Source organism: Ovis canadensis, chromosome 1 (assembly GCF_042477335.2).
Source record: "Ovis canadensis isolate MfBH-ARS-UI-01 breed Bighorn chromosome 1, ARS-UI_OviCan_v2, whole genome shotgun sequence".
Taxonomy (NCBI): Eukaryota; Metazoa; Chordata; class Mammalia; order Artiodactyla; family Bovidae; genus Ovis; species Ovis canadensis.
In genome coordinates this window covers 249,924,821-249,945,597 of record NC_091245.1, presented here as the reverse complement: position 1 = coordinate 249,945,597, position 20,777 = coordinate 249,924,821, and the positions used below count along the sequence as shown (strand labels likewise).

Genomic DNA, 20,777 nt, shown 5'->3' with positions numbered 1-20,777 from the left:
GTCATCATAATAACAAGCAACACTTATGTCATAATTACTATGTGATATTCATTGTTTTTTAATTACCTAAATTAATCCTCACAACACCACTACGAGATATGGACCATTCTAACTGTCATCAACCAGATAAAACTTGCAATTTCGTGATGTTAAATAATTCAACCAAACCAACTCAGCTAAGAAGTGACAGAGCCTGGACTCTGAAATATTACACTATGCTGGTGTAGATGAGCCACTGAAAGCGACACCAGGGATTCTGGGAGAAACAGCCGATCCCAGCAATGGGGCAGGAAACGCATGAGATAAACCTAGAACACTTTGAGTGTCTAAAGGAAGGAATGACAGAGACATATTAAAAGCATACAGGAGACGGCTTAGCAAGTCCACAACATAAAGGGACAACTTATGCCAGTTTCAAGGGGCAATTAAGCACCTAAGTACACACTAATAACAACAGACTGTAACAGATTCTAAACCCAATGAATAAAATAATAATCTGAGAGTTCACATTTATAGAAACAAATAATAAGGAAGGGAAATGTCTTCTTTGCAATATAAGAATATGTACAAAGAAATGAAGCAGTTAGAAAATCACCAATCTGTAAACACTGTGATATTAATGGGTTAGGTAAGAATCATCAAAAGATGCTAAAATGATTAAATGCAATTTGGTGAGAAAAAGGATATTTATATAGTCTTGAAATATTGCCCTACAAAATACATCTTACATCAAATTTTACAGTGAAGAAACCTGGCACAAACCACTACAGCCAAGGTGATGAAAGCTGCCTATGGCCAACAACAGAATAAACCAACATCATGCATCTCCCCAGGCGCACTGCGATGGACACAGTATCATCTAAATCGAATCATGAGGCAATGAGGCTGACATGCAAATTAAGACACATTCTATGAAACAATGGCCTGAGTTCTTAAAAATATTAGTTTATCATGAAAAACAAAGGAGAGCTAAAGAAACATTACAGATTCAAGACTAAAGTCATATGAAAATTACATTTAATGCATGATCTTGGACTGGGCTTTGAACCACAAAAAATAACTGCTATGAAGACCATTATTGGGGCAACTAGAGAAAGCGAAACATGGTCTGCAGACTGGAAAACTGTACTGTTTCATTTCCTGTTTCTGATCAGAGGATTGTGTTCTGTTTTTCTTTTTTTTTTTAAGTGAATGGGCTTCCCTGGTGTCTCAGACAGGAAAGAATCCGCCTGCAATGCAGGAAACCCAGGTTTGACCCCTGAGTTGGGAAGATCCCCTGGAGAAGGGAATAGCTAGCTACCCATTCCATTCTTGAATGGAGAACCTCTTGGACAGAGGAGTCTGGCGGGCTATAGTTCATGAACTAGCAAAGAGTCGGACACAACCAAGTGATTACACTTTCACTTTTTCACTTTCCTCAACCTTAGGGAAAAATATACCAAAATATTTACTAGTGAAAGGATATGCAGAAACATACTTTCAAATGACTAATAAATGTATATAATTTGTACATATAGAGAAAGCAGGAGTGATAAAGCACGTGCGGCAAAACGTTGACAAACTCGTGATTCTAGGTCAGGGGCATTCCAAAGATCTTTGCCTATTTCTGCAACTTTTCTCTTATTTTAAAATTATTTCAAAATTAAAACTTTAATAGGACATTCAAAGGGAAGAATAAAACTTAACTTTAAAAAGATCGTAAATAGTAAGGGCTTAAAGCAACAGAGGCTCCAAACGTCTGCCTCACATGGTAGAATTTGAACCTACAAGTAAAACTGCGGAGCAGGGGGTGGTGAGGAAATATTTTACCTTTCACTAGAACAGTGTGATTTTTCAATGATAAAGAAAACATATGTTTAAAAGCCCAAGTAAGACCTGAAGTACAGCTGTGATTTTTGCTTTCCCACTGTAGCAGCAGATTTGATCACATCTACCATGAGTGGATATGAGAATCAAGTTCCTACACTGGAACTGTTTCGCTTTTATCAATTATCTGTTATATACTCTTCAGTGTTACAAATATGAGATAAATGTTCCTGAAATCCCATCGCATTCACCAAACCAGCAATACGCCCAACTAAACTACTTACTACTTTCTGTCTCCCTCCCAGATGGGTTGGCCATGACATAATTCTGGTCAGTGAAATATAAGCAGTCATTGTTAGGCTGGGCTACCAGATTCAGCTAAATGCCCTTTTCCCCCCCTCTCCCATTTCTTCATTTTCAGAGTATGGCTATAATGGTTACAGCTCCTTGTCTCTGAGCATCTGCTTCCTTATTATACTCAGTGTTCCATTCGGGATTATATTTCCTAAGGACTGGGTTAGTGAGTGGCACTGTTACTCATGCAAACAACAAGAAATTAACAAGGTGTTATTATTTCAATACACAAGAGGTGACAAATAAAAACATACCTTAGCTATAGTAACTGAGCTTAATAAGACAAAACATAATTTTGTTTAGTATTCCCTTTGCATCTTCTCACCAGAGGTAAGCACAAACTGTAACTTCTAAATGTTACCTAAATGATAAATGTTTGAAATAGAGCCAAAGTACATGAGTAGCTTAAGCACATGGATATTAACATCACTGTACTTCAATCTCTTCATCTACAAAAGAGTAGTAGCACAATACATCTACTTAATTAAATGAGTCAAGACGTGGAAAATAATTTGGACGCCGCCTAGCAAAAGTACTCATTAATATTAAGGAAAAAATGGCTCACTGACTTCTCATGACAAATTAAGGTTTCTTCCTCCAAAATAAATACTACATAATTCACACATAGTAGAAGTGATAAAGACCACAACATAAATCCAATTTCAAAGTAGGGCAAAAAAAAGCATTTAATTGTGGTTAAAAAAAAAAAAAACTCATCTGAAATTAACAAAGAGTCAGCAATAACTTCATTCATTAATTTATGTACCTAGTCAACATTTACTGAACACACACTATGAGCAAAATACTAATCCAGACACTAGAGAGCTCCTAATAGATGAAACAGTAAGCATAAACCTTCAAGTGTAATTTAAACTATATAAAATTACATTAAGATAAATGTTACAAAAAGACATGAGACTATGACAGAGATCTTTATTCAATTAAAAATGAAGAAGTAGGCTGCACTGGCTTTGAGTGACAGCCTATAATCTTTCAATTTAAAAATATACATTTCTAAGTATCTTTAAATTTTGTCTTTTTTTCTACACTGTCTTTAATCTAAATGTTATTTGCAACATATGACTTAAATCAAGGGCCTAGAACGTAAATAAACACAGCACCAATGTTTCAACAAACAGCTACCTTGGCAGTCCTGGCGACTGTCAAAGATTAAACCAGTCATGTGCACTGATGCATTATGTTTCATCCAGACTCAACAATTGTACACTTCTTCCTGTCACCATGTTCTTCTGTTGGTTAAAAAAATAAGTCGGATTTCTTCTTCCAGCTTCATGAGCACATTATGTCAAGCTCAAAAAGTCAGTCTCAGTGACCTCACCATCTGCCATGATCTCTTGTCAGACTCAGACAATGCAACTCCCACAGATGGTCTCAAAAAGGAAGCCCCTTTCCTTTCCAATCACAACTTAGCAGCTGTGGGCACAAAGCCTTTTAAATTGGTACAACATTAATCAAAATATAAGGAGGAAAGCAAAAATAATTATGAATACATTTACCGAACTAACGTCTCTTGAATTGAGATTTGCACTTTCTAACACTGCTGAAAGGGATGTTCCTAAAAATAAAAATTTCAGCAAAAACCACTGAAACAGAAGACAAAGCATACTTAAATGGAAGATGGTAGTAATTTTAAATATATGCTCGTTTCAAAGTTTGGAAAATATATACAACAGTAAATCAGGTAACAAATAGCAGTTATAATTCCATCTCTGAAATGCAACCACAGAGTTGCTTTTGATATAACTTTCTTCAGTATTCTTTTTGCACTCTGTTGCTGCTGCTGCTGCTAAGTCGCTTCAGTCATGTCCGACTCTGTGCGACCCCAGAGATGGCAGCCTACCAGGCTCTTCTGTCCCTGGGATTCTCCAGGCAAGAATACCGGAGTAGGTTGCCATTTCCTTCTCCAATGCATGAGAGTGAAAAGTGAAAGTGAAGTCGCTCAGTTGTGTTCGACTTCGCGATCCCATGGACTGCAGCCCACCAGGTTCTTGATAAAGGAGATTAATTAGAAGATATTTTCATAGGAAGTGACAATATATAACTTTTTTCTTAGGTGATGAGCATATCTATCTAAGTGATTCACATATATTCTCTCATTCAATTCATACTGCAACTCTATCAGATAAATGTTAGTACTGTTCACATTTTACAAATAACAAAACTAAGCTTTAAAAAGTTGAATTAATTTGCCCAGTTAACCAGGTGTGCAAATGGCAATGCCAGAATATCAACCCAGGATCTCAGCCCAGTGGACGTATTTTAAACTACTATGCTACTTTATAAAATATATTTTACCTTGAAAACATGACAAAATAAATAATTATCACAATAAATCCGTATATAGAAGGATAACTTACTTTACCAAAACAATTCTTTTCTTACAGAACAAATCATATATCATTGGGTCGAGTTTTTCCCTTTTTTTAAAGGTTCTATTTCTAAATTTCAATATGAAATCTACAATTCTTTATTCTTCTGATTGGGTAGTAAACTTCCTCCCTTTTACAGCTACAGAATGTTCCTTTACGTCGTTTACACCGTAACTTACACCACCAGTCCTCTGCTGGCGGACAATCAGATTTCCTACATTTTTATACCGGTGACAGTAATCACGCTGTAATGACCCAGTCCTCAGTGTCCCCTCTGCTCTCTGCCCACTTCCTCAGCTCTGTGCTGAGCCACTTTCCCACACCCTTCTCTCATCCACGTCCACTGGCCTTCCTCCTCAAAGGCACGCTCCTCCTGTCTCTGAGCCTCTGCCTGCTAGTTCTCTCTGCCTGGAGTTTTTCCCAGGCATTAAGTCTCCTTCCTTCAGATCTCTCTCAAATGTCACTTTCTCTGGGCAACTGTAATTCTCCCACTACAGAGACCAGGTTAGGGGGTCTCTACTTAACAATGCTCTCCTACCTTCTCCTTCCCAAGGACGCATCTGGTTGTCATTACCTATTTATTTGTGTGATAATCAAATTGCGGGCCATCTCTGCAACTAAAGGGTGAATCACACGAGGGCAGGAACCCTCTGCCTTTTCACTTATCACACAGCCAGTGTCTGACACCTGGTTGGAACCCAAGAAATATTTGTTTTGTGTTTGCTTTTTAAGTAATATTCTACCCAGTGCTCTGCGGTGATCTAAATGGGAATGCAATCTAAAAAAGAGGGGAGATACACACACACACATACACACACACACACACACACACACATATGGCTGATTCACTTTGCTGTACAGCAGAAAACAACACAACATTGTAAAGCAACTACACACCAATAAAAAATTAACAATAAAAGAATCATAAGTTTCAAAAAAGTAATACTCATTAAATTATGTACTCGATATTTTATTTTTCATGCTTATAAAAATGTTAATCTCATTTAATATGATTTGGCAGCAGAAAATGAAAAGACACAAACACTGAGCACGTTCACACATCCAAAACAGCAGAATGTTGGGTGTCACTTTCCTATGATGAAGTGTTTTGGGGGTTGGGCATTATACCTGTGTTCATTAATTCCAAAAAATGCTATGGGAAAAGTTTTTATAATAGAATATATTTAACTTCACCGATGTTGAAGGTGAAAGGAAGAGTAGCCAAGAGGGAAATTTAAAAAGCTGCTCTTCTAAGGAACCATCAACATCTTACACTTAAAAAAAAAAAGATAATTGCTTTAATGCTCATTATTCACTTTTCAAATTGGGGTACAGTTGCTTTACAATGCTGTGTTAGTCTCCTCTGCACAACAAAGTGAATCAGCTAAATGTACGCATACATCTTTCCCTCTTGGACCTCCTTCACAACCCGCATCATTGCTTTTTTTTTTTTTAATTGAAAAAAAAAACAAAAATTCTGTCTGGGTTTACATAAGCTTTTACCCAGGACTCTCCACAACAGTAAAAACTGGTTAACACGACAAGCAGTCAATAACAACTTTTAACAGCTTCTACATATGTGTGGGGAAATACTGAATAGTGTTAATCTGAGCACTACTCATTTGGTTCACTTATTCAACAAATACTGACAGCCTGCTGCAGGTCAAACCATAGGCTGAGCATTAAAGATGCTTCGAGAAACAATGACAGTCTCTGCCTTCATGGAGCCTACATTTTGACTCTAAAGGCAGACATTCAGCAATGAACTCCCCAGCTAACTACGTAATGACAATATACGAGAAGCAGCGCTACAGAAACAAAGACACAAAGGAAGCATGTGCACTCAGGGTCTGGAACTCTGGCGGTTTTGGAGAAGATTCCTCTGTGGAAGTCTGAACTAAGCTCAAAAGACAAATGGAAGAAGCCAATGGCAGAGAAGGGGACTCACAGCCAGAGGGGGCAAACATTACAGGAAAATGCTCAGAGGAAGAAAAACACATGGCTAGTTCGAGGAGCTGAAGGGAGACCTATGTACCTGAAAACAAAGGGCAAGACGGAACAAGATGGAGAGATACGGCTGGAAGCGCAATCATGCAGGATATTACTTTTTCTTTTCTTTTTAATTAAATTAGTGGGAAGCCAGACTTCCATGGTGGTTAAGAATTCACCTGCCAATGCTGGGGACACAGGGTCAAACCCTGGTCTGGGAGGGTCCCAAATACTGCAGAGCAACTAAGCATGTGTTCCACAAGACGAGAAGCCACCGCAGTGAAAAGCCTGTGCGCTAGAACTAAAGAGTAGCCCCCGCTCACAGCAGCTAGAGAAAGCCAAGCAGAGCAGCAAAGACCCAGTGCGGCCTGAAATAAACACAAACATAAATTAATGGAAGCCTTGGAAAACTTTTAAGAGCTAAAACATCTGAACCGGGGATATTAAGTTACATTTACTAAAGGTTAAGTAAAAATTATGTGCTTTCTAATTTTTATAAACCGGCAATATCACATATGACAATCTATAATTCTTTGGAAACCGAAATACTCATTTCTTGACTATGCCTGGTAAGTATATATTTATCATCCACCAATTATCTAACAAGCACCTTATTCTGCTGGAATAAAACTCAAAGTTCAGAAAGAAGCAAAAAAAAAAGTCCACGGCTCTCAAATTAGCTTTTACGAACCTAGTAGGACATAGGCCTTGCTTCACCTGCTTGATTTTATTTCACATAAAATTCTTATTAAATTTGCTTATCTCAGTTTTCAAGCTTCAAGCCAACTATACTCAGTAGAAAGGATGCACATAACAGGGACAAATGGGCTAGGCCTATAGACAAGTACATTAAGTAATTGACAGCTGGCAGATTAATACTACGGAAAAGTGGACATATTATTACATTTTGACAAGTAGATTCACTGAAACAGAATCCCTTCCTCATTCCCTGGCAAAACTGAATTAATGATATGTTCTTATACAAGCTTCCACAATAAAACCAAAGGGATACTTTTGTTTCAAATATTTTCACAGGTAACATTTATTATTTGTTCTTAATTACCGAAAGCAAAAGTCTAAGACAACTTATTTCTGCCCTGTCCAAAGAAGCAACATCAGAGATTACCTAAATTTAGAACAACATTACGTTTCAAGATCCTGCCAAAAATCTAACAGAAAAGCTCTTTAATCAAGTGGTGTACTAGCCAAATTTTAAACCATTACTCAGTTTATGCACAATGACTGCATGGATTAGATCCATGTTACCAATTTGCTCTTTAGCAAAGCCCTGTTTCCAGATAACTGTAGCTCCAGATAAGCAATACAACTGTTAATATGTATCCTTAACTTGATACATCATAACAGGCTAGATGAGGTTTTAAAACATCATTTGGGAATTCATGTAATTTGCAGCATTGTACAAAAACTACGTCAGCAAAAATGTTCAACTCACCCAAGAGACCTAAGAAAAGAAAAATGTGGCCAAACAAAAAGAAGCAACTGGTGAAGAAAACAGCAGTTTCTAAACCCTTTTTTTTTTTTAAGTTTTTCTTACATGTATTTGTGCTGATTCCCCTAAAAAACGCAATGTTTTTTCCTAAATGTTTACCAATCCCATTTTACTTTATCTTTTGGCCATGACACAGCATGATCTTAGTTCCTCAACCTACTGGCATTAGGGTGAGCCCTAACCCAATATGACTCCTGTTCTTAAAAGAGAAAAGATAAAAGACACAAAAGGAAGTTGGCCAGATGAAGAGAGAGGTAAAGACTGGATGCATGCTGCCACAGTTGAGAAATGCAGGGATATCAGAAGCTGAAAAAGGCAAGGAAGGCTCCTTCCTTTGGCATCAGAGGGAGGTGGTCCTACCAACACCTCGACTCAGACATCTAGTGTGCAGAACAGTGCGAGAATCAATTCCTGTTACTATAAGCCACCCAGTGAGTGGCAGTTTGTTATGGCAGCCCTAAAAAACTAATATAATAGGTTTTACGCATTTACTGTTGTAGTTATTCCTAGAGTTTTTGTTTGGTTGGTTTTAGGGATTTTTTAATCTGATTTTTATTCTGGCTCTCCATATCATCCAAGCTTTCTGTACATATGGATTTCTTTTGGTTAATTTTATACAGCACAATATAACTGAATTTTCTTAAAAAAAAAAAAAAATTTTTTTTTTTTCGTTGGCTGCAACCAGCTCTTAGTTGCACGATGTGGGATCTAGTTCCCTGACCAGGAATCAAACCCCAACTCCCTGCACTGGGAGCACAGAGGACCCCATGCAAATCCCCTGCATTAACCACTGGACCACTAGGGAAGTCCCTGGATTCTCTTTTTGTCTGTAGTAGTTTTTCAGTTGACTCTTCTGGGTTTTTCAGATATACAACCATATGAAAATAGGGACTGTTTCAAGTCTGCACAACAACAGAATAAGCCATCACTCTCTCAGAGTAGAAATCTCTCCCTCAACCTCCCACACAGATATAGAATAAACAAGGAGAATAAATAAAACCACAACAGAACCCATGCCTCAACCTTATCATTACCAGAAGACAGAGATCACAAAAACATTCAAATTACCTATAAGTAGAGGGAAAAAAGAAATACATTTCATAAGAAATCCAACTGCCTACCTTCTGCAAGCCTGTGGATGCAGAGAGTAAGAGGAGGTAAAAAAGAATCCACGAAAAACAGCACACTCAACCAGGGGACTTAGAGGAAGCACAAACAAAATGACCCCAAGGAAGAGCAAAACAATAAGAGCAAACACAGTGAACACAAGTTAGGACTTGATAGTTCACAGCGCTAGTAATGTGGAAGCATCTACAAACTTCTGGATCAACTGTGGTACCCTCTGAGAAACCGCTTCTGGAGGAGTATTAGGTATAGAGATGCAAGAGAAGAAAGAGATGGTATCTCTTGGAGACAAAGAAATGAGTGGAAAGATGGGAGTAAGAGGCAGGAAATTAAGGACCCTGCAGAAAGGAAATGGAAACAACACATACCAAGACTTTCTCTACCCTTCTTCCTGATCAACACCCCAAGTTCCTAAAAGATACTGAGAAGGAAAGGGAAGAGTGACAATAGAACTCTCAAACAAGGAACTCTATCCACAAAATGAAGATACCACAACACACAAAGTGCTAGAAAAAGTCAGAAAAACACAAATGAAAGCTTTCATGTTGATGGTTTTCTCCCTACAAATCAACTATGAAGTTGGAAAAAACTGTAACATCCATCTACTTTTGAATTCAGTTCAGTTCAGTTGAGTTGCTCAGTCGTGTCCAACTCTTTTCAAACCCATGGACTGCAGCACACCAGGCTTCCCTGTCTGTCACCACCTCCCAGAGCTTGCTCAAACTCATGTCCATTGAGTCAGTGATGCCATTCAACCATCTCATCCTCTATCGTCCCCTTCTCCTCCTGCCTTCAATCTTTCCCAGCATCAGGGACTTTTCCAAGGAGTCAGTTCTTTGCATCAGGTGGCCAAAGTACTGGAGTTTCAGCTTCAGCATCAGTCCTTCCAGTGAATATTCAGGACTGATTTCCTTTAGGATGGACTGGTTGAATCTCCTTGCTGTCCAAGAGACTCTCAAAAGTCTTCTTCAACACCACACTTCAAATCATCAATTCTATTGTGCTCAGCTTTCTTTATACTCCAACTCTCACATCTATACATGACTACTGGAAAAACCATACCTTTGACTAGACGGACCTTGGTCAGCAAAGTAATGTGTTTGCTTTTTAATATGCTATCTAGTTTGGTCATAGCTTTTCTTTCAAGGAGCAAGCATCTTTTAATTTCATGCCTACAGTCACCATCTGCAGTGATTTTGGAGCCCCCAAAAATAAAGTCTGTAACTGTCTTCATTGTTTCCCCATCTATTTGCCATGAAGTGATGGGACTGGATGCCATGATCTTCATTTTCTGAATGTTGAGTTTTAAGCCAGCTTTTTCACTCTCCTCTTTCCCTTTCATCAAGAGGTTCTTTAGTTCTTCGCTTTCTGCCGTAAGGGTGGTGTCATCTGCGTATCTGAGGTTATTAATCAAAAAAGATTTTACAGATGTTAAAAAAAAGTCCCTAAGTCAGAAATAAAAAAAAACTAAGTATCAAAACAGACAAAACCAAAGATAGGGATGTAATGAAGTTCATGGTGAATATCATTAACACCGCTGTATATTATATATGCAAGTTGTCAAGAGAGTAAATCCTAAGACTTCTCATCACAAGGAAAGTACTTTAAAAAATCTTTTTTATATTTCCTTAACATTGTATCTATATGAGATGATGGATGACTATATAAGACTAAACTTCCTGTGGTAATCACTTCATGATGTACGTAAGTCAAACCATTTTGCTGTGTACCTTAAACTTATACAGCAGTGTATGTCAATTACATCTCAATAAAACTGGAATAAAAAATGGCAAAGATATTAAATACAGTTGACTATAGTGCAGGAAAAATCATCACATAAAATCATTGAAAAATGAAAGCTAAATTATATGGCACACGGAGGGGGACAGATTTTAATGAAAACTAATAAATGATGTTGAAGGAAAGGAGAAAAACAATAAAGAGAATAAAAATGAAACTAAGAAACAAAATAATCAGAGAGAAACTGGCTGACGAGATGACAGGCAAAAGCGACAGATCACCACTGGCATCCCTGACGAAGAAACTCAAAACAATGCATCAGGACTAAAACTATGAAACAAGAAAACTTTCCAGAAATAAAAGACCTGAATCCACATGCTTAAAAGGCCTACCAGATACTTAGGAAAATTGACCCAGAATGAGCAACTATAACACATATCCTTGTAACACTGTTTAAAGGAAAAAAGAAAAAAAACAAAACACTCTGGCACATTCTGACAAAAAGATAAATAATCTACAAAGGCAAGGGAAGTAGACCATACCAAACGACTCAAAAATAAAATATAAAGCAAGAGAACAGTATTTTCAAGAAATATGAAGAAAATAAAATGTAAACCAAGGATATTATATCCTGCCAAACTGTACTTCAAGTTCCAGGGACATCAAAAAACAACCTTGGGGATAAGCTCCTTGATACTGGTCTTGGCAATAATTTTTTCGACCTGATGCCAAAAGCAAAGGCAACAAAAGCAAAAATAAACATGTGTGACTATATCAGACTAAAAACTTTACAAAGCAAAGGAAATCATCATTTTGCAAATCATTTATCTGGTAAGTTAATATCTAAAATATATAAAGAACACACACAATTCAGGGACTTTCCTGGTGGTCCACTGGTTAAGAATCTGCCTTGCAATGCAGAGGGCACAGGTTCAATTCCTGGTCAGGGAATTAAGATTCCCACATGCCTCAGAGCAACTAAGCCCAGGTGTCACAACTAGAAAGTCTGTGTGCTGCAACGAGATCCTCACAATGCAACAAAGACCCTGACTGCTGCAACTAAGACCGCACAGAATCAAATTTTAAAAAAAAGAACTCATACAATAGCCAAAAAAAACCTAAGTAACCAGATTAAAAAACGGGCAAAGACGACACACAAATGATCAAGAGGTATACAAAAAGTTGCTCAACAATACCAGACATCAAGGAAATGCAAATCAAAACCAAAATGAGGTATCAGCTCACACGTGTTACAACACCTACTATCTAAGTGTTGGCAAGGATGTAGAGAAAAGAGAACCCTCGTGTACTGTTGATGGGAATGTAAATTGGTGCAGTCCCTATGGAAAACTCCATGAAGGTTCCGCAAAAAAATTAAAAACAGAACTACTATATGATCCAGCAATTCCACTTCTGGGTATGTGTCTGAAGGAAGCAAAATAACTCTCTCAAAGAGATTATCTGCACCCCCATGTTCACTGCAGCATTATTTATAACAACCAAGACACAGAAACAAACTAAGGGGGCACTAAGGGATGAATGGAGAAATAAAACCTGCCACAGACACAGTGGAATATCAGTTCAGTTCAGTTCAGTCGCTCAGTCGTGTCCGACTCTTTGCGACCCCATGAATCGCAGCACGCCAGGCCTCCCTCTCCATCACCAACTCTTGGAGTTCACTCAGACTCACGTCCATCGAGTCGGTGATACCATCCAGCCATCTCATCCTCTGTCATCCCCTTTTCCTCCTGTCCCCAATCCCTCCCAGCATCAGAGTCTTCTCCAATGAGTCAACTGTTCGCATGAGGTGGCCAAAGTACTGGAGTTTCAGCTTTAGCATCATTCCTTCCAAAGAACACCCAGGACTGATCTCCTTTAGGATGGACTGGTTGGATCTCCTTGCAGTCCAAGGGACTCTCAAGAGTCTTCTACAACATCACAGTTTAAAAGCATTAATGGAATATCATTCAACTACAAAAAAGAAAGAACTCCTGTCATTTGCAATAACATAGATGCCCCGTGAGGGTATTATCCTAAGCAAAATAAATCAGAGAAAAGCAAATGCTGTACGATCTCACTTACATATCGAATCTTAAAAAACTGGACTCAGAAAGAGAGAGCAGACTAATGGCTGCTGGAGGACAGTGGGAAGGGGGAAATTGGGTGAAGGTGGTCAAAGGCACAAACTTCTAACTGTAAGACAAACAAGCTCCAGGATATAACACGCTGAATGGTGACTACAGTTAACACTCTGCATATCTGAAATTTGCTTAAAGTCCTCATCACAAGAATTACATGTTTTTACTTATGTGAACTGATAAACTAAACCGATATGTGGTCGTCATTTTGCAACATAAACTTGTATATCGTGCACCATTACAGTCTCACAATGTTATATGTCAATTCAGATTACTTCAGTTCAGTCGCTCAGTCGTGTCTGACTCTTCATGACCCCATGGACCACAGCATGCCAGGCCTCCCTGTCCATCAACAACTCCCAGAGTCTACTCAAACTCATCTCCATTCAGTCGGTGATGCCATCCAACCATCTCATCCTCTGTCGTCCCATTCTCCTGCCTTCAATCTTTCCCAGTATCAGGATCTTTTCCAATGAGTCAGACTTATCACACTGATTGATTTGCATATATCAAAGAATCCTTCCATGCCTGGAATAAATCCAACTTGATCCTGGTGTAAGAGATTTTTGATGTGTTGCTGAATTCTGTTTGCTAAAATTTTGTTAAAGATTTTTTCATCTATGTTCATCAGGGATATTATATTGGCCTACAGTTTTCTTTTCTGTGTGTTGTCTTTGTCTAGTTTTGGTATCAGGGTGATGGTGGCCTTGTAGACTGAGTTTGGAAGTGTTCCTACCTCCACAGTTTTCTAAGAGTTTTAGAAGGATAGGCATTTGCTCTTCTCTAAATGTTTGACAGAATTCTCCTGTGAAGCCATCTGGTCCTGGGCTTTTGTTTTTGGGGAGATTTTTGATCACAGCTTCAATTTCAGTACTTGTAACTGGGTTGTTCACAATTTCTATTTCTTCCTGGTTCAGTCTCGGAAGGCTGAGTGTTTCTAAGAATCTGCCCATTTCTTCCAGGTTATCCATTTTATTGCCATATAGTTGTTCATAATAGTCTCTTATGATCCTTTGTATTCCTGCATTATCTGCTATAATCTCTCCTTTATCATTTCTAATTTTGTTGATTTGAATCTTCTCTCTTTTTACTTGATAAGTCTGGCTAAAAGTTTGCCAATTTTGAAAACGTCAGTTGTGAAACAAAACACTTCACAATTCATATGGAAACATAAAAGACCCTGAATAGCCAAAGCAGTCTTGAGAAAGAAGAATGGAGCTGGAGGAATCAACCTTCCTGACCAGATTATACTACAAAGCTACAGTCATCAAGATGGCATGATACCCGTACAAAAACAGAAATATAGACCAACAGAACAACATAGAAAGCCCAGAAATAAACCTACACGCCGATGGTGCCTTATTTTTGACAAAGGAGGCGAAAATATACAATTGGGCAAAGAGAGCCTCTTCAATAAACGGTGTTGGGAAAACTGGACAGCTATATGCAAAAGAATAAAAATAGAACACTTTCTAGCACCATACACAAAGATAAACTCAAAATGTATTAAACACCTAAATGTAAGACCAGAAACTACAAAACTCTTAGAGGAAAACATAGGCAGAACACTTGACATAAAGTAAGATTCTCTATGACCCACCTTCTACAGTAAAGGAAATAAAAACAGAAGTAAACAAGTGGGAACTGATTAAACTTCAAAGCTTTTGCACAGCAAAAGAAACTATAACCAAGGTGAACAGACAACTCTCAGAATGGGAGAAAAGGATAGCAAATGAAACAACTGACGAAGGATTATTTTCCAAAATATACAAGCAGCTCATACAACTCAATACAAGAAAAACAAACAACCCAATCAAAAAGTGGGAAAAAGAACTAAACAGACATCTTTCCAAAGAAGACATACAGATGGCTAACAAACACATGAAAAGATGCTTGCTGAACATCGCTCGTTATTAGAGAAATGGAAATCAAAACTACAATGAGCTATCACTTCACACTGGTCAGAATGGCCATCATCAAAAAGTCTACAAACAATAAATGCTGGAGAGGGTGTGGAGAAAAGGAAATGCTCTTGCTCTGTTGGTGAGGATGTAAATTGATACAGCCACTATGGAAGATGGTATAGATTCCTTAAAAAACTAGGAATAAAACCACCATATGACCCAGCTATCCCACGCCTAGGCATATACCATGAGGAAATCAAAATTGAAAAAGACACAGGCATCCCATTGTTCACTATAGCACTATTTACAATAGCTAGAACATGGAAGCAAACTAAATGTCCATCGACAGATGAATGGATAAAGAAGTTGTGGTACATATACACAATGGAATATCACTGAGCCATGAAATTAAAAGATGGTTGCTCCTTGAACGACAAGTTATGACCAACCCAGACAGCATATTAAAAAGCACAGACATAACTTTGCCAACAAAGGTCTGTCTAGTCAAAGCTAGTTTTTCCAGTAGTCATGTATGGATGTGAGAATTGGACTATAAAGAAAGCTGAGCAGCAAAGAATTGATGCTTTTGAACTGTGGTATTGGAGAAGACTCTTGAGAGTCCCTTGGACTGCAAGGAAATCCAATCAGTACATCCTAAAGGCAATCAGTCCTGAATATTCACTGGAAGGACTGATACTGAAGCTGAAACTTCAATATTCTGGCCACCTGATGCGAAGAACTGACTCACTGGAAAAAAACCTGATGCTGGGAAAGATTGAAGGCGAGAGAAGAAGGGGATGACAGAGGATGAGATGGCTGGATGGCATCACCGACTGCATGGACATGAGTTTGAGAAAGCTCCAGGAGTTGGTGATGGACAGGGAAGCCTGGCGTGCTGCAGTCCATGGGGTCCCAAAGTCGGACATGACTGCTTGACTGATCTGAATGGAACTGAATAGCCATAAAAAGGAAAGCATTTCAGTCAGTTCTAATGAGGTGGATGAACCTAGAACCTATTACACAGAGTGAAGTTAGTCAGAAAGAGAAAGATATATATCGTATTCTAACGCATATGTATAGAATCTAGAAAAATGATACTGAAAAATTTATTTGCAGGGGAACAATGGAGAAACAGACAAAGAGAATAGACTTATGGACATGGGGAGAAGGGAGGAGAGGGTGAGATGTAAGAAAGAGTAACATGGAAACTTATATTACCATATGTAAAATATAGTCAACGGGAATTTGCTTTATGGCTCAGGAAACTCTAACAAGGGCTCTCTATCAACCTAGAGGGGTGGGATGGGGATGGAGGTTTAAAAGGGAGGAGGTATATATATACCTATGGCTGATTCATGTTGAGGTTTGACAGAAAACAACAAAATTCTGTAAAGCAATTATTGTTTAATAAAAAAATTAATTTTTTAAATAAATAAAATAAAGATACAAATGTCCCCAGATATCAAAACAAGTGCTTAAAAAAACAAAGATAACATATAAATAGAAGAAGATAGTAAATACAACATACTAACCAAAGCATTGACAAACAGCACACAGCATTACAAGGCACAGAATATACTGCATGTACACTCTACAAAGCTGACTTAATGAAGGCTTACTTAACATAATTCGCTATCCATCTGAAAGAAAATACCAACCTGTCTTAAACTCATTCCTTTGAAAACAAGAGAGGAGGCACAATGACCAGCATGCAGGAAGTTTCCTGGGAAGAGCTCTTAGGAGAAACACCTGGAAGGAAGTGAAGGAAGCTGAGGTGAGAATGGGGAGAAACTGGCCCAATGAGGGTACAGCGAGAGCCTCAGGTAATGCTCATGGAGCTCCAGAGCTGGCATTGTCCCTAAAGGAGTTGTCCAGAGTTGTCCCTAACAGAGGCGAGTTTGCTTGGAGACTATATCTCTGCCTCACTCAGTTAGCTCTCAGAGGATGCCTCTTAGACAGAGTGTAATCTTGGCCAACAGCAATTCCCAGTAAGGAACGCAGCTGTAAGCAACCAGCCTGTGTAGGTGGAACACATGTAGCTCGGTGGAGAAGAGAAGGTCTATCAGAGTACTGTAACAACCACAACATCATATAGCAATAAAAATCCATTAACAGGCTACAATGAGGATAAACCTTGCAAATGTAGCAACAGGTTAAAAAGTATATATGGAACATGATTATATTTACATAAGTTAGTTAGTCCAATTGCTCAGTCATGTCCAACTCTTTGTGCCCCTGAAGCACAGCACGCCAAGCCTCCCTGTCCATCACCAACTCCCAGAGTTGACCCAAACCCATGTCCACTGAGTCAGTGATGCCATCCAGCCATCTCATCCTCTGTCGTCCCCTTTCCTCCTGCCCTCAATCTTTCCCAGCATTAGGGTCTTTTCAAGTGAGTCAGCTCTTCGCATCCAGTGGCCAAAGTTTTGGAGTTTCAGCTTCAGCATTAGTCCTTCCAATGTATGCTGCTAAGTCGCTTCAGTCGTGTCCGACCCTGTGCGACCCCATAGATGGCAGTCGAACTGGCTCCCCCGTCCGCGGGACTCTCAAGGCAAGAACACTGGAGTGGGTTGCCATTTCCTTCTCCAATGCATGAAAGTGAAAAGTGAAAGTCAAGTTGCTCAGTCGTGTCTGACTCTTAGCGACCCCATGGACTGCAGCCTACCAGGCTCCTCCGTCCATGGGATTTTCCAGGCAAGAGTACTGGAATGTGTTGCCATTGCCTTCTCCATTCCAATGAATACTCAGGACTGATTTCCTTTAGGATGGACTGGTTGGATCTCCTTGCAGTTCAAGAGACCCTCAAGAGTCTTCTCCAACACCATAGTTTAAAAGCATCAATTCTTCAGCTCTCAGTCTTCTTTAAGTCCAACTCTCACATCCATACATGACCAGTGGAAAAACCATAGCCTTGACTAGACGGACCTTTGTTAACAAAGTAATGTCTGCTTTTCAATATGCTGTCTAGGTTGGGCATAACTTTCCTTCCAAGGAGTAAGCATCTTTTAATTTCATGGCTGCAATCACCATCTGCAGTGATTTTGGAGCCCATAACAATAAAGTCTGACACTGATTCCACTGTTTCCTCATCTATTTCCCATGAAGTGATGGGACCAGATGACATGATTTTAGTTTCCCCAACGTTGAGCTTTAAGTCAACTTTTTCACTCTCCTCTTTCACCTTCATCAAGAGGCTCTTTAGTTCCTCTTCACTTTCTGCCATAAGGGTGGTGTCATCTGCATATCTGAGGTTATTGATATCTCTCCCAGCAGTCTTGATTCCAGCCTGTGCTTCATCCAGCCCAGCGTTTCTCATGATGTACTCTGCATAGAAGTTAAATAAGCAGGGTGACAATATACAGCCTTGACGTACTCCTTTTCCTATTTGGAACCAGTCTGTTGTTCCATGTCCAGTTCTAACTGTTGCTTCCTGACCTGCATACAGGTTTCTCAAGAGGCAGGTCGGGTGGTCTGGTACTCCCATCTCTTGAAGAATTTTCCACAGTTTATTGTGATCCACACAGTCAAAGGCTTTGGCACAGTCAATAAAGCAGAAGTATATGTTTTCTGGAACTCTCTTGCTTTTTTGATGATCCAATGGATGTTGGCAATTTGATCTCTGGCTCCTCTGCCTTTTCTAAAACCAGCTTGAACATCTGGAAGTTCACAGTTCATGGATTGTTAAAGCCTGGCTTGAAGAATCTTGAGCATTACTTCATTAGCGTGTGGGATGAGTGCAATCGTGCGGTAGTTTGAGCATTCTTTGGCACTGCTTTTCTTTGGGATTGGGATAAAAACTGACCTTTTCCAGTCCTGTGGCCACTGCTGAGTTTTCCAAATTGGCTGGCGTACTGAGTGCAGCACTTTCACAGCATCATCTTTTAGGATATGAAACAGTTAAACTGGAATTCCATCACCTCCACTAGCTTTGTTCATAGTGATGCTTCCTAAGGCCTACTTGACTTCACATTCCGCGATGTCTGGGTCTAGGTGAGTGATCACACATAGATCACATCGTGATTATCTTGGTCGTGAAGATCTTTTTTGTACAGTTCTTGTGTGTATTCTTGCCACCTCTTCTTAATATCTTCTGCTTCTGATAGATCCCTATCATTTCTGTCCTTTATCAAGCCCATCTTTGCATGAAATGTTCCCTTGGTATCTCTAATTTTCCATGCAAAAAAATGCATAGTGCCTGAAAGAATAAAAACGTAAGATGCACACAGAAATTAACACACACAACACCGAATTTCTCTTCTCTGTGCAAAAGATGGAAAGCATTTAAGCTAAGGAACAAAGGTTTCAGCTACATGTCAGACTGTATAAGCAGAATTACCAGATATTAAGGGGGTTTATTATATTATTCCACATACTATTTAAATACCTCAGGTACAGCCCCTTCCCTGACGGCCCCCAATAAATATGTGAAAACCAAAAAAAAAAAAAAAATCTCAGGTAAGGCAAACATTTAAGTAAAAAAAAAGAAAATAAAGAGTAATAATCTAACACCTACGTCCTTTAAAACAATAATCAAATACACAGTATTTAAACAAATACACAGCATAGGAAAAGATAAACAGGGAAAATTAACACCAAGTCAGATAAAACTGAAAAAAACGTAAGAGCACCTTTTTAGCCTGGGAGCAGATAAACTGAGGACCTGGACAAAATGAGTTACCAAAAACTATCTCCAGAAGAGGCAGAAAATCTAAGCTGACAAGTTACTACAGAAAAAAATTAATTGGTCAAAAGGTTTCCCATTTAAAGAGCAACTGGGGAATACTCTTACAAATAAGTTCTATCCATAAGAATACATTTTAATTATTATTAATAATTAACTATTAATGCCTTTAAAGCAAATACTAAACTATACTTTTAAAGGATATGATAAGATTTAAGATGCATTCATTATACAGCTTTGGTAAACTCTCATTATCAACACCAAATAGCAGAAAAATGATCAATACTTGAGAAGATTATATTTTAATAAGAATGCATACAGAATTTTATCACATGCCCTTTCAGCACTTATGGATATATTTCTCATCAGGTATCATTAAAGAAACAGTCCGTTTAAAGAATAAGAAGGAATAACGTTTATTCTTACCACTCACCACTATTATTGAACATTGTACTATGGATATCAGCCAATGCAACCACACAGAAGAATAACAGATGTATATACAGTGACGGAAGAGATAAAGTTATCATTAGTTACAGATGATCTGACTGTTAACAGAGAAGCCCCAAAGAATCAACTGGAAAGATCTTTCAAACAAGTGATAAAGCAGATTGCAAAATTCATGCTCAGAAATTAACAGCTTTCTTATGCATAAAAAATATGCCTTCTGATAACTAGTTAGAAGAATTAATGGTGAAAATTTCCGAATTTACAGTAGCAAGAAAAAAAAAAGGAAAAACTCAAGAAGGAAAATGTAGGGATTTTAAAAAAGGAAAAAAATGCCAAGTTCTTACATCAGTTGAGTTCAGTTGCCCAGTCGTGTCCAACTCTTTGCGATCCCATGAATTGCAGCACGCCAGGCCTCCATGTCCATCACCAAATCCTGGAATTCACTCAAATTGCTGTCCATCGAGTCGGTGATACCATCAGCTATCTCATCCTCTGTTGTCCCTTCTCCTCCTGCCCCCAATCCCTCCCAGCATCAGAGTCTTTTCAATGAGTCAACTCTTCGCATGAGGTGGCCAACGTATTGGAGTTTCAGCTTTGGCATCAGTCCTTCCAAAGAATACCCAGGACCGATCTCCTTTAGAAAGGATTCGTTGGATCTCCTTGCAGTCCAAGGGACTCTCAAGAGTCTTC

The 20,777-nt window shown here is 38.7% G+C and overlaps 1 protein-coding gene across 10 annotated transcripts in view; it reads right to left on the bottom strand.

The window, feature by feature from the left end:
- The window catches only part of TFDP2 (transcription factor Dp-2), a 207,625-nt gene that overhangs the window by 153,523 nt on the left and 33,325 nt on the right, over window positions 1–20,777 (bottom strand). For 3 of the 10 annotated variants that reach the window (XM_069563787.1, XM_069563804.1, XM_069563857.1), the window contains exon 2: window positions 16,615–16,705. The exons of the other annotated variants lie outside the window; for them this stretch is intronic. The gene's annotated coding sequence lies outside the window, so the exon portion shown is untranslated. The remainder of the gene's footprint in view (window positions 1–16,614; window positions 16,706–20,777) is intronic. 10 annotated transcript variants of the gene reach the window in all.